The sequence below is a fragment of the Rhea americana genome, unplaced genomic scaffold (assembly GCF_003343005.1).
Source record: "Rhea americana isolate MKP2758 unplaced genomic scaffold, rheAme1 scaffold_247, whole genome shotgun sequence".
In the NCBI taxonomy this organism is placed as follows: domain Eukaryota; kingdom Metazoa; phylum Chordata; class Aves; order Rheiformes; family Rheidae; genus Rhea; species Rhea americana.
In genome coordinates, this window is record NW_028186365.1 from 657,645 (window position 1) to 671,638 (window position 13,994).

General features: G+C 38.8%; 1 protein-coding gene across 2 annotated transcripts in view; it reads right to left on the reverse strand.

Annotated features, from left to right (window-relative positions):
- CPA6 (carboxypeptidase A6) overlaps positions 1–13,994 on the reverse strand; it is an 86,253-nt gene that overhangs the window by 46,402 nt on the left and 25,857 nt on the right. The gene's annotated exons all lie outside the window — the stretch shown is intronic.

Below are 13,994 nucleotides of genomic sequence, written 5' to 3' on the forward strand. Positions count from 1 at the left end.
TCTTTAAAGGTCCCCCCATCCTGATTTCTATGTAAATACTTTTATTAGTTACTTCCATCTTAAACCATTCATGCCAACACCATCCATTCTGAAATTCTGCTTCAGATAAAAAAATTTTTTTTTTCGAAAAAAGAGATTATCTGAGAATAAATTAAATAAAATAAATTGGTTTTGTSTTTTTAAAAACTGTAATAGACTGAAGAGTCTAGTCCTGTAATGCCTTAAAGAGAGGACTTTAGAAGAAAGGTGGCCTTCATATTCAGGGTATGCCTTTTGCTTTATCCATTACAGTTTGCACAAATTTTGCCAAATAATTAGCTGTTCATATATGCTCAGAAGATTCTAGATTACAGCAGTTCATTTTCTGAACTTTTTTTTAGTAGACCTCAGTGAATAGGCATTTCTGAACAGGAAACAAGAAGCTGAATAGCTGTACATGCAGTGTGCACCATCCATCTCATACTCTATGTGAGGCTAGAGACCACAGAAAATACATGGTGTGATCAGGTAACTAAAACATCATCCTAATCCATCCACAAGAGGGCTGAATTAAATTTGCATGGCCAGTGTTAATTCTGGCAGTTTCCTACCTTTTGAGTTTTTGACTTTGCACTCTTTATAATCAGTATGTCTYCTCTTCCAAAAGCGCCTGGAGGTCATACGCACCATTATTTTTACAGTTCTGTCCCAGAGAAGAACCTCCTTTTTAAAACCTTCTGTATCTCCAGTCTCCTCCATATTTGGGAATTTTATGCAGTACAGTTTCCTTTGACGTTGGGAGGAAGATTGTCCCTAAAATACACTGTGAACTCGCTTACATTCCCAGAGTTTCGGAGTCTGCTTAGAAGCTATATGGCTGATAGAAGCGGGCGCTGGCAAGCGCCCCCTTGCTGCCTCACTGTCCAAGGAAGGCTCCTGAGCTGCTGCGGTTTTTGGCAAATAGGTGCCAGCTCTGGCCTTTGGGTACTGCTGCAGCAGCTCTGGTAAGACTAGTCTCTGTTACATGAATCCTTAATGCATACACAGGTAAATATTCAGTACTTACATTGTCAGTAAATGGTTCATAACAATGCTTTAGTTCTTGAGTTTGGTAAGACTGATGAAGAGACAATTCTGACGCTGCTTATACCCTTGGCTCTTTTAGAAGTCCTTTCCCCKTTTCCCATTCCTCTTCTGTCTGTCTTTTCTTCCCATTTACCAGCTGTGCTCTCGGGATAGCCTCTGCTCCTACCTTCTGCCTGAGTGCTTCAGTTTTGGTTCTCATCCCGGCTGAGCTTTTCCTGTACAGAAGTCCCACACTCTGATACTCTTTAAGGCTTCACAGACTTTACACATTTTTGTCAAGCTAAACTAGAAATGTGGCTGCAATAACATTGATGTACCCAGAGAAATGCATCTCAGTCAGTTTTGCTTGGCTTCTGTTGACGTTAATTGACAAGTAGTTTATGCTTAAAAAGGAAGATTTCCGAAAGCACGTCTGTTATAATTTGGCTGCTATAATAAAATGTATGTGGAAATTACTACATTTCTGAGACAAATTTAACCTCCTGCACAGGAAGTTTCACATGTGCTCCTTGGAGTATTACAACTATTTCATCTTCTCAAGGAAAATAGATGTTTTTAATTTATCATGCATACAACAAGAAAATTCTTTCCCATTACTCCTTTCTTTCAGAGTATTAAATTGCTATTAACAAACAAATTGGAAAATAGAGGTAACAATAGCCCAGGACACACTGAAATAATATAACTAATAACGATTCATTGGAAGTTTCTGGAAGGATTGGAACAATGGACATATAAAGAGCAGCTTTTTCTGAAGCTAAGTATGTGTTCAACAGTTGAAATAAGAATTTAGAAGGATCTGATATCATTTAGGTATGGTCTTGAATTAATACACGTCACTGTAAGCTGTCCTGGATTAGCTCAGCAGCTCTGTCCTTTCCCATGTGGTGAAAGATCTGCCCTAAAAAGGAAAATATTGGTGTTGTGAAAGATTGATCACGGGACACATTGTTGGGAAATGCCTCGAGTGGTGGCTGGGCCTTCTCCTTGAGAGCGCAAAGAAAGTCGTCGAGCATATCTGGTGCTGTTAGTGCTTTATTAAATGACGGTAAGTCAGTATGACAAGGCAGTTTCGTTTTTTGTGGGTGTAAGATGCAGAAAGATGCTGAATTCCTGAAAGCTATATGCCCACCTTTGTCAGCTARCCAGAGGGTTGATAATCATTTCAGATTCTGCTTTACGCCTTGTATCGACCAACCAAAGAACACAGTCCTAAGTTTTACAGCTTTCCTAACTATACATAACACTAAAAGATCCAATAATTACCTTAAATGCTATGCAATATCCCCTGAATTTAGGGTAGAGAGTTAATAGTCTAGCCAATATTTAATAGTTAACAGAAAAATCTCCCAGGTCAAGACTGATGTGATGAATAAATGGCAGATGTACCCYTAACGTGCAGAGCCAGTCTTGGGGTGGGGGCTGTGCTCACCCACAGCTAGCTGTGAAGCAAGCGACCAGGTACACATTTTGGGAAGGTTGGTTCATATCGGCTTCCAGTTAATCGGTGCCTGAAAACTTGACATTGGAAGCGAAGGCTAAACTAGGAGTGAGAAAGGATCCTATTCCATTTAGTGTGGCTCTCCTCCCTTTTCTCCCTGGTGAGTACATCCYAAGTTTTCCCAGCAAGCACAGACTGAAATGGATGAGACTTTTCTGTTCCCTTGCTGCCTGGGATAGACCTTCAGATCAGCATAGCAAAATGGGATACTGTAGATTTGTGTATGTTGCTATAATTTGGGAATTCCATAGCAGAAGAGGCCCTGGAATTCAGACCTATGTCAGCACTCTGCTGATTTATGGATGCAAGGCTACTTTTTTTAGCGATAATGTCACTAATGTTTTTCTGATGTCTTTTTTTTATTTTTTAATTCTAAACAAACAACAAGACTGGATAYGTTTTGCAGAAGTTAATCTGGGTCGTCACATCAACCAGGACAAGCTTTCCATTTATCACTAGCAACTAGACAAATCAAAATTGAAGCTATGATTTAGTGGAATGGTTTGAATTTTGTGTAAACACAATTGAAAGTATTTGCAAACAGCAAAACACAAGCTTTATGAACTTAATYGACCAGATGAGACCAGTGAGCACAGAGGAGAAGCCAGGCCTTTAGTATCCATAGGGACAGCCCTGTGTCTGAGCAAAATGAGCCATCAGCTGCTGCCTAATGCAATGACCTTTTTTTTTTTTTTATTGCCCTCTTGTATTTTTAACAAGAGCATCAGGAATGACACAGCTGCTTTTGAAACACACAGAATGTGCTACACGGGTCTGGGGAGGATGATATTCTCTACCACCACTGGTGACCAAAAGCTATTGGTTTAATTCTTTGGCTCTTTTCATTTACTTTCTTCATTTACTTCAGTTTTACTCATCTATGAACAAACCAGATGGATGCAGGATGAAACCATCCTGCAGTATATATACAACTTCTCTTCTGATSGAATTAGTTCTCTCTCATGAAACTTTCCCATTGAAGTCACATAGCATGAATTTCGTTTATTTAAATTTCTCACTTCTCTGAGGAAAATCCTTCTTATTATTTTATTTTCCTGCCTAATGTGAAACTTCATCAGTTCTCTCCTCACCCATGGAATTCAACAAAAGCATGTTTACAAAAGCTTTACCAGCATTTTAAACACACTTTGAGGAATAAGACATTATAAATCAAGTATCTACGGAAAAAATCTAAAAGAAAATAAATCCATACTTACAAGCATCTATTCCTAATGGTAGAGGAGGCATTATTACTTTTGAGAATAAGTAGCTGTAGCTGCCACACTTAACTGTTTCATTAAACTTGAGAAGTAGTTACACACACAAAAGATGCACATGAAAAAAGCCATGACATGAAAGTCTCCTTGTCACCTACCAGAAGACCATCAGACATCAAGAATGTTCAAAGATTGTTTCATTCYCTGTTCTCTGTACAAGTCTTCTACYAGTCAAAATRTTAAGAAATGTCCAAATTTTAATTTTCTAGTTCTTTCTTTTATTGGGATAGAGTGTTTCAACCATGGATTTAATACTATTCAAATAAGTACTYATTTAATGAAGACTGAGCTGCTTCCTCAGACCTGTTAGGGACCTCTAGAAGGGGAACTTCCTGAACCCTTCTGACAGTTTTTGGAATTGGAGCACTGATTCAAATGAAGAAGWGAATGCCATAGTTATCTTCTAGATAGAACTATATACAGTTTTTGCTTATTACTGGAATTTTCTATTATGGCAAAAAATATGTTTTTCTCAGAATAAGGGAGAGCTAGCTCAACCAGAATTTTGAATGAAAATGACTTGCTTGGGTAGCATACAGAGAAATGCKGAGGAAGCAAAATGTGTTATTCCATGATATTTATCAATATTGCAGAGTTTCTCTGCAAATTGAATGTATTTGCAACCAGCCTGCTAATTCCCAGCCATGGTTTATTCCAGTTTTTAGGTGCAAAAAGAGTTTCCTGCTTTATGTATGTAGGAAACTCTAGAGACTAAACCAAAGCTATATGACTGAGAATTCATCCTTGAAACAGTTTAGTTCCAAATACAGGTGGCCTGGAAAGGTGAATGTTTTCAGAAATTCAGATTTTGTTATGCTGTTCCAACTACAGAAGGATGTGTTTTCAAGCAAAGCAGGCCTCCATTGACTCCTGAACACTGCATATAAAGCCTTCTAGCTCAAAAACTGAGAGAGAAGGTGGGAGCCAGTTGCTTCAGTGCATATTTCCATCTCAGAAAAATAAAAGYGAAAGTGTATGGTAATAGGTACCTGTTTGCATCTCCAAACACTGTCTAGTCTTATGTAAACGGAAGAGAACAAGAAGGCAGAGAATAAAATAAAAAGTAAAAAGACAAATACAAACCTAAGAAACAAGAAGAACAAACCAAAGTATGAGAGCAGACTACAAGGAGATATAGTACTAACTGTACAGGACTAAGAAACAAGAAAACTTGAGAGGTRCCTAGTTTGATCCAAGGAAGAGGCTGCAATAGTCCGCTTAAATTAAACACTGAGATTACTTATTTCTATTCACTTTGCAAGACCTACATTATAAGAACATATTYGCATGAAATATCTGATGACTGTCTAGCTTGGCTGTAATTCTTCCAATGATATATTATATCAAGTACAGTTGTTTTTTAAGAAAGCACCATCATCAGTCAAGTATCTGAGGACATTGAAAGAAGAGTCTGCCATAACACCTGCCCCTTCTTTCTTCCTATGGCTCCTATATTTCTCTGATTCTGTGGAGAAATGTTCTGGCTCTGTGCTAGGACATGATGAGCAGGTGCTGATGCTCTGCTGCCTGGTGTGAGCCCCACATGGTGACACCAGGGTGCTCGCTCTGTCTGTCCAAGTGTTCCCCCACCTGAAAGGGAAAGCTTCCCYACCCCTGGTCACCCTCCTCTTCGTCCTGACCACAGAAGCACATGACTTGTGTGATGTGATCGGAGCAACAAGAATGCTTCATTGCTCTGCTTAGCTGTGGCAATCAAGCACTGGGGTGCCCAGCAGGTGCCCCAAGGCAGATATGGTTACAGCAGTTGCATCCCTTACTATCCCTTGCCTATTTCTTGATGCTCCCTTTCACCATACTTGTACCTCACTTTCTTGGCCTTTCTCCTCTCAAACAAAAAAACATCCATACTCAAATTCGGTATTTCTAGGTATCTCAGCCTTATTTGGTATTACCGATATGGTTACCTAGGTAGTGTTGGCCCCGAACTGTCCCAATACTCCCTTCCAACTACCTGTAAAGTTAAACCATTTCTCACTTAACTCCCCTTTAACCACCTGCAAGATCCAGCAGATCTTCACAGTGCTAKCTATATTTTTTGTCACCTTCTCATACTGTTATCTGTCATATCCAGCAATTTCTCATGTCATGGCCTGCAGTTTATCCACATCCTYAGTTTAACCTCAGCCTGGGGCTTAGCCAGCAGCCTAGTCAGCCTGTCATTCTGTGATTATGTGRTTCACCTGAAGCCCTAATGCTCCTCCATGTTAAAAATTCACAGACACCCATATGGCTTTTTAAACCTCAAATTGCTTCAGATCATTCTAAGCTCCATGTATGCTCTCAGATAATAGCAGCAAAAATTTTCAGATTCAGTATCTCTTGGACTTTGCTCTTGATCTCAGCAAAATCYAAGAATGAATATCAACTCTGAAAGAAAGTTGTTACAGAATATGGATGTCCAGAGCAGATGTCCAAAGTGAAGAACGGGCCAGTGGCTGGAGGACTACATTAGACTTCTTGAGATCCAGCGTCCTTTATTACCTTGAACAAATCATAGCCCATCTACAAGCGAGCTTAAGCCCAGGCTTAAAAGGAGGTTTTTTATACTGAGCTCCATATTCTTTATATCCACATCGCTGGCTGTTGCTCAGGTGTAAAACATACGCTCTGTGTATCTGATGCTCAGAGCTGTGCTTAGATATCTGCTGGTGGATTTGATTGTTTGGCTCCCACTTTAGCTCAWCAATTCCAATAGCATGAACAAGAGTTAAAATCTGGGCTCTGTCCCTGTGTGTGTACTTGAAGCATGGTTATTTGCAAAATGATAGAGGTCATCCTCACTGTATCTGAGTCCATACTTGCTTGTAAAGCATGTGGATGATGTGAAAGTTTAGGCATAGAGCAGTGCTTAACTGATAGTGTAAATATGGCTCAGCACCACACCCCGATATACGGGGTTGACCATAGTTTTTAACGTTGGATATTGAGACRATAAATACATTCATAACTTCAAGACTTCCAGATGGCTATGATAATGGGAGCAATGAAAGGACCACAGATGGAAGGCAGCAAATACACGTTTTACAGAAGTTAAGGAACAAAATTCTACAACTCTTTTAAAGTCTTGAAACATTGTACATTTACATCGTACATTGAATAGACTTCACTGGTGCTGCAAGCCCTGTAAGAGCTCATTAGTAAGCTTAGAAAGATATAAAGCATCCATGGGTCATGGTCCATGCGTCTTATATGCCAAGCAGAACTGAGTTTCCTCTGTTTGCCTTTGATCTTAACAGAGAGAAAGATACATTCACACAGATACAATGCCAGGATATGCGCTCATTTTCTACCAATCCTATTTTTTATTATACCTCTGTAAAGAGACATAAGAGCACTTTATTTGTTCTAACGGTTGTATTTTCCTCTAGAGTTAACAAAAACCATAGACATGAAACTGGGCAGAGGTATCAGCTCAACAAGGTCTTACCTTGCCTCAAAAAGAAGGTAAATGTCATTGCTCCTGTTTCACTCATGGTGGGGAAATAAAGATCAGCATTTCTGGCTGGTCACCTGAAAACTATATCCTTTCTTGGAAAATTAAGCCTCAGTATTCCCTGACAATTTTGTTTCTATTAAAATCAAAGTACCATCGCTCAGTGTGGACATAGCTYTGGCTTTTCTAGTAAATCATTTTGAGACTGAAAACATCACGACAAGTCTGCTGAAAGAAAATAAATAATATTAAGCTATAATTTATTTCTATCAACAAATTTAATAATGATGCTATTCCTTTGCATGTGGAGACTTTATACTTTTTTCCAGTATCTTATAAAAGCTTTTTTCAAATCATCTCAATTTTTTTTGTATCTTGAGGTTTCTCCATATATGAATTTCCAGATAACACAGATTTGCCAAAGGCTTGTCTGATTTACATTGTTGAATGATCACACATTCATAGGACTCTGTGTCCCTGTGTATACAAAGAAATKACAGGGTGTGCAGAAGATCTTTGCTTTTCTAAGTGTAGTGGAAAACTGGTAAGTGCTGTACTTCTTTCCTATTATGCTTTTCTGTCTGCAGAACAGCAAAGACTCCAAACAAGAAATGTCTGTGTTCTCTTGCTTTGGAGACAGCTGTGAGACTTTGAGCTGTGTTCAAAGGCAGGAAACAATCACCATTTTTGGTAGTCCAGGCAAACTGCAAACCTGGAAAATATGAAGTACCATCTTTTTCATGAAATTAGGCTTAGACAATTTTGAAGAAAATTTCAAATACTGTTTGTTTTCTGATAAAATTGCAAGACTTGTCCCCACTGCATACTAAAACCTAGTATTTTACCATGTAAAACCCAGTAAAATTAATTTACCATATGTTACTTTAAAAGTGTTTAAATTAAAATTCTCTTAAACTGTAAGTAAGCAGAAGAGCTATTTTGTTCTGATACTAATAAACAGTTTATCATACACAAATGTAAGGTCAACTGTGTGACAGCTGCTGAATGAGAAATATAACTTATCTGCCCTGCTCACTTTCCCAAGAACCAGACAATACTTCAATCTTTGAAAAACAGAATGGAAGAAACCGTTATTTTTATTTCCATGAGTCCCGCATTTAACTTATAACTGTAATTACTTTTCTCTCAAATTTTTTATAACATAACTTCTATGGGAGGCCAGTAAAATTCTTATCTCTGATATATTAATCTGCAATGTCTCTGCAACTTTTACACTGCAATCCCAAGCTATTATTACAATATTTTGTCACGACCAGGTTCAAATGCACAGAAAAATGAGAAGCAGAAAAAAAACAGAACTTATTTAAAATGCCTAATCTATTGGTACAAATTATGCTGATATCTATTCCCAGTAAAATACCTGTTTAAAGAATAAATACTGCTGAGAAAACTCAAGTGCCTGTAAGCAAACTTGTTACTTGCAGAATATTTGTCTAGTAACAAGAGTTTTGATGTTAGCCACATAGGTTACTACCATTTGCATTCATATTTTACCAGAGCAACTGTCTCCTACGTTTGTTTCCTTCAAAATTACAAGTAATTGGAACTGTCTTCTTTTTCTTACAATAGTACAGTTCAGGTAGCATAAGAGATCTGAAAGCTGGATACACATTGGAAAGGGGGAGTTGTCCAGGAAGAGTTTTTGTTTGCTCCTATGTCTCCTTTTCAAAAAACGTTTCCCTCATAAGACAGAAAAATTTTCTGATCTGGAATGGTTTCTGATCTGGAATGGTTTCACCCATGAAGAATTTCCCCTGATAGAGCACTTCTTATTGTCAAACCTCAGAAACTGCTATTTTCTTGACCAAAGAGGAGGGCAACCTGTGTAGGAAATATTCCCTGGTACACTCCTGAACGGCAGAAGAGGAGGCCTAAAAGGTAAGAGCTCAATATGGAAATGCTAGATTAACCTCTTCATACTTTTTGTATTTAACATTTTTATTTAAAATTTAACTATTTTAAGATTAAATGATATCTTTGGAGCTTGTAAAACTACTCATGGCATTATGGTTATGCATAGCAGACCTAACTAAGGATTTATACAGTTAATTATCATTAAAGTTACTGGGATTGTAGTGTGTAACTTGTTCTGGTGGCTTTGAAGATTTCTGTGTACATTCTTAGAGAGCGCTAAACCAGGCTCAGAACCTAAGCACATGGAAGAAATAACGGCACAACTCTGCCTGCTGCAGCTAAGGCTTTCATTTTATGATTTCGATTCCACTAGAAGCAGTTTCAGCACAAATATATTCCTCTATCGGCTTACAGCACAAACTGCAGCAGTGCTGAGCACTTCAAGGTGAGATGGAGAGCTGCAAAGCTCAGTAAGGGCAACACTAGTGGAAATAAACTCATGACTCAAACAGCAGAAACAGGTGGAAAAATTCCCAATAGAGTTTTCTTCATTTAGAATTTGCAAATTCATTAAAAATGATACCTTGSATTCTCAGAAACCACAAAGAAATTTGTAGTGCCATACACTACTCCTAAAAGGTGCTTGGGGAATCTGGCCTTATTACAGATCACAAAGACCTAATCAAGGGGTAAAATATTTGTAAATAATCTTCAAAATTTGGGGAGAATTTGTTCTGGGTCAAAATAAACCAAACTTTGAAATAATTGACTCCTCTACAAAAATGATTTTTTTCTTTCTATACAGCTTAGAGAGAAAACATCAACATTTTTAATAGCACAAATAATACAGATAAGGTCCACTAGGGGATAGATCTGTAAAGACTCATGCATATACTGGCCTCCTACTTTGAACACCAATGGAATCACTTTATTAACAAATTTAAATTTAAAATAAGCCTTAAGCGTAAGCCTTAACTATAAGCRTTAAGAGCAGAATACAGTCTACACTTGCACTTCATTTTCATAGTTAAAATCTCACCTTGCTAAAATGCCACTCCCTCCTAGTCAAGGATAAGGCAATTTTTCCACTTCTCCAGCTAGAGAGTCCTTCAAAAGCTACGTTAGTGACAATTCTATTTTTTTGTATCCAAATACAGAAGCTGTAAAGACCCACATCATACCAAAACAGCCAGGACATTTCAAACTCCAAAAAAGACTGACCCTCACCTAATCAGCTGCATTAAAATGACTTGCTAAGCAGTTTCTCCAACGTTTTTTTTCAGTGCTGGTAGAAAAGAAGGCAGCTTCAGGCTGGCTGCATGCTGCCCTGCAGAGCCAGCACTGCAAGGCTGCCCATGGCTCCTCTTGTAGCCTTTTGGCGTCCTGTYGCACTCTGTATCTCCTAGGCAGAGTGGCCCCCGGAGACTAGCATAACATTTTGCCTTCTTCTCCTTTTATTAATAGGTGCTCAGTTGATAGATTCTTGTGCTYATTTAAATAGCACGATAAGACTAGTCTCCTGGGTCACTGCAGCCAGCTCTTGGCTATGACGGGCGGCCAGATCAGTCTGATCTAACRCTACTGTAGAAGTAGACAGTATTCTCCTGCTTCTCCTATGGGGAAGGTTTTTGAGATCCTCTCTCTTTTAGAGGTTACAAGCCTTCTGAGTTCAAATAGCCAGTTTATACTATTTAATTCCTGTACTCATGCTGCTCTTCAGATTAAAAATGCATTTTTTCCTCCCTGGTATTTGCATCTTCTCATATATTCAAATACAGCAAACATTTGTCTCCTTCAGCTTTGTTTTGCTGGGCTAACCACACCAGCCTCTTTTGGTCATAGGCCTTACAGGTCTCAGGATATCCTAACAGCTTTTCTCTGTACCCGTTCTTGTTTTTCTGTTTTTGAACAAGGAATACAACTGCTGTGCAAACTTTGTTATTTCCATTGAAAAGTCTCTCCTCCTACAAACTCAATTTTATGGTCCTACCACACTGGGGCTCAGAGTCATGCTAAGACTGAAATCTATACACTATTTTCTCCTCCTTGCACCCAAGCAAAGAATTTGCAGTTACAGGAGAAATTCTTATTAATTCCTAAATGCATGACCTTGAAATTTGAACTACTGAATTTCATCCTAGTTATTTTTATTCAGTCACTATGTCCATCCAGTTTTTCTAATAGGTATCTAGAACCTTCTGTGAATAAATAACTAGAGAAAATAATCTAGAGATAAAGAACATCTCTTTTTAYATTTTCACTTTTGTCTTTGAGAATAATGATAACTTGAGGCATAGAGCCTGAGGAATAAAAGTATTAAGCAATTCCTGTTGGTGAATGGGACAAAACCTGGAGTGTTTGGTTATTTCTAACTGCCAGTCTCTTTAGCTCAATTGAAGACTTTGATCCTGTAGGCTGTCATGAACATTTCAGAGTTAGGAGAAGGAAGTCTATACTCCTTATAGTACTTGGCACAGAAACACAAATAACTGGAAAGTGTGTGAGCTTGTAAGTRTATAAAAAAAGAGATCAGAGGAGTTGTATCGCATACATTCTTTAAAATGTAAATGTCAAGATGGTGAGTTTTAATTTATGTCTTATCATTAGTGTTTTCCATGGATTTATTTATTCATTTATGCCAGCTACAGCACAATGGATGAAAATATTTATGGAGTGAAACAAAATGTTATGGAATGAAATACTGTTGCATCGAGAAGTCTGTAGTATGCTAAGCTCCCCCAAATTATTCTTCATGCCTTATTAACTACTTTGCTTCCACAGAGTAACTCTGCATTTTAATCCACTGAAATCACGCATTTAATCTCACTATACAAATCCAGGAAAAACAGAACTTCCATTTTCACTGCCACTTCCACTGGTGTTACTGCAGCAGGTTGGTGTAATACCAGCCTACTGATTTCAAGGCATTTACCTCTTCATTCTTACTAAATTAATGAAGAAAAAAAGCAGTAGGCTTTCTTTCTAGGACAGGACAGTTATTCCCGTTTCAGATAAAGGTAATAGAAACTTTGATGCTGAACTGTTCATTAACTTGGTATGCTGTTTTGAAGAAGAAACAGTGTATCTTGCAAGCACTAAGGCCAGGAACAACTATAGAGAATGTTAACTATTAACAGAAGACGACTGAGAGTCTCAGGTGCTGGCCTGTTATTTTCCCTGACAGGAGAGCAACTGTGGTGGTTGGGACAAGGTGACAATGTTGACCTGAGAGGGCAAAACTTGGTTCCCAAGTACATTGTCTTGGACACGGTGGAAGAGGAGAGCTCCTTAGCAAAGGCACACCTAGACTGATAAGAACAGTATTTGCAAATCTGTCCCCTAACTGTCTATGCAGCAGAATATTTATCAATTGAAAATGATACTATAGGAAAGGAATCGACTATGTGTACGTAACACAAAACTGTAAGTTGGATTCCTTGAATTCAAAATGCTGGACAGTGGAACTCCATGATCTTTGGTACACACCGTTGTACCAAACCGTTTGGAATAAAGAAACTGAAGTGACAAATGTAGCATTAAGTTGAGTTGCACAGCTAGGAGAGGCTGAGCAAGCCCTGGACCAGCAGRAGCAGGGAGCAGAGCAGCTCTGCAGCAGAGGTGAGGTTATAGCGGGGCTTAGGGAGTCACCGTATCTGCCAATGGAGCCAGCCTGGTGCAGAGGTTGCCCCTGCATGGAAAAGCAAATGCTCCTGACCTCAGCCGCCTCCAAAAGCTACCACCGTGCTGGGAGTATTTCCCAGGTTAGTGCATGACCTGGTTATATCTCAGGTTCTGGTTGAATCTGGCAGAAAGGAWTTTCATGGGCAGATTCTAGAACGCACCATCACAACAACCAGAACTGACGTTTGTGCTGGCCAATTACTTGTTAAGCTGGAGGGCCGTACGTTCTGTCGTTCACTCAGCTGCRGCCAGCCTGTTTGGTTTTCCAGTGTCAAAAGTGAAAGCTGTAAAAGAAATTCAAACATGATAGGCCAGTAACTCAACGCGGGTGGAAGGCAGAGCTGCAGCTCAGGGGCTTCCCGCAAGGGAAGGGGAACCAAGCGAGTTCTGCTCCTGCTGTGATTACAACTGCTCCTTGGGCCAGGGCATTTCTTAAAGTGGCATCTCGYATCTTCTTGTGATAGGCCTTATGTAGGCATGTAAGATGGTTGTAAGCCCTAAAGATGTTGTAATATACATCATATATCTTGCATATGCTTAGCTGTGTCTTGGTAAAACAGAGGCAGGATTCCAAATTTAAACATGTTTACAGTGGCTTGCAAATCTGCAGTCTCATTTAACAGCAGAGAATGAACGGGAAGGAAGAGTATAACACAGGCACACAGATAAACAAGATAGCTATGCATAATTGGATGGGTCTAAATCTTTGAACTTAGTCTTGATATGCATATATGTACAATCATCTGACTCTCCTTTGATGTCGATTTTCTAAAAGTAATTCTTCTTTTCTTTCTCATGGCACAAACAAGTCCTGAGTAGCTTACACAAATCTGACCTGCTATCCTATTGTTGGACAAAGCAACACATACTGCTTCAAAAATATCGACACACTAAATGCAGAAGACAATTTAAAAACTAAAATCAAACTGAAGGCTTGGAGAGGGAAATAAATATTTCAGTGGCAATGAAACTACTTATTCTCTGAAGATAGTTCCTATTAGGCAGCTGCAAGAGTCATTGAGGCATCTGCCATTTTCATAAGCTGTTTGAGAAAGTATTTTTCTCCCCCTAATTAGTACTGTGTCAGTTCTCTCCAAAACCACTTCTGACTTAAGGGTGTACTGTTGATACCTGTTACATA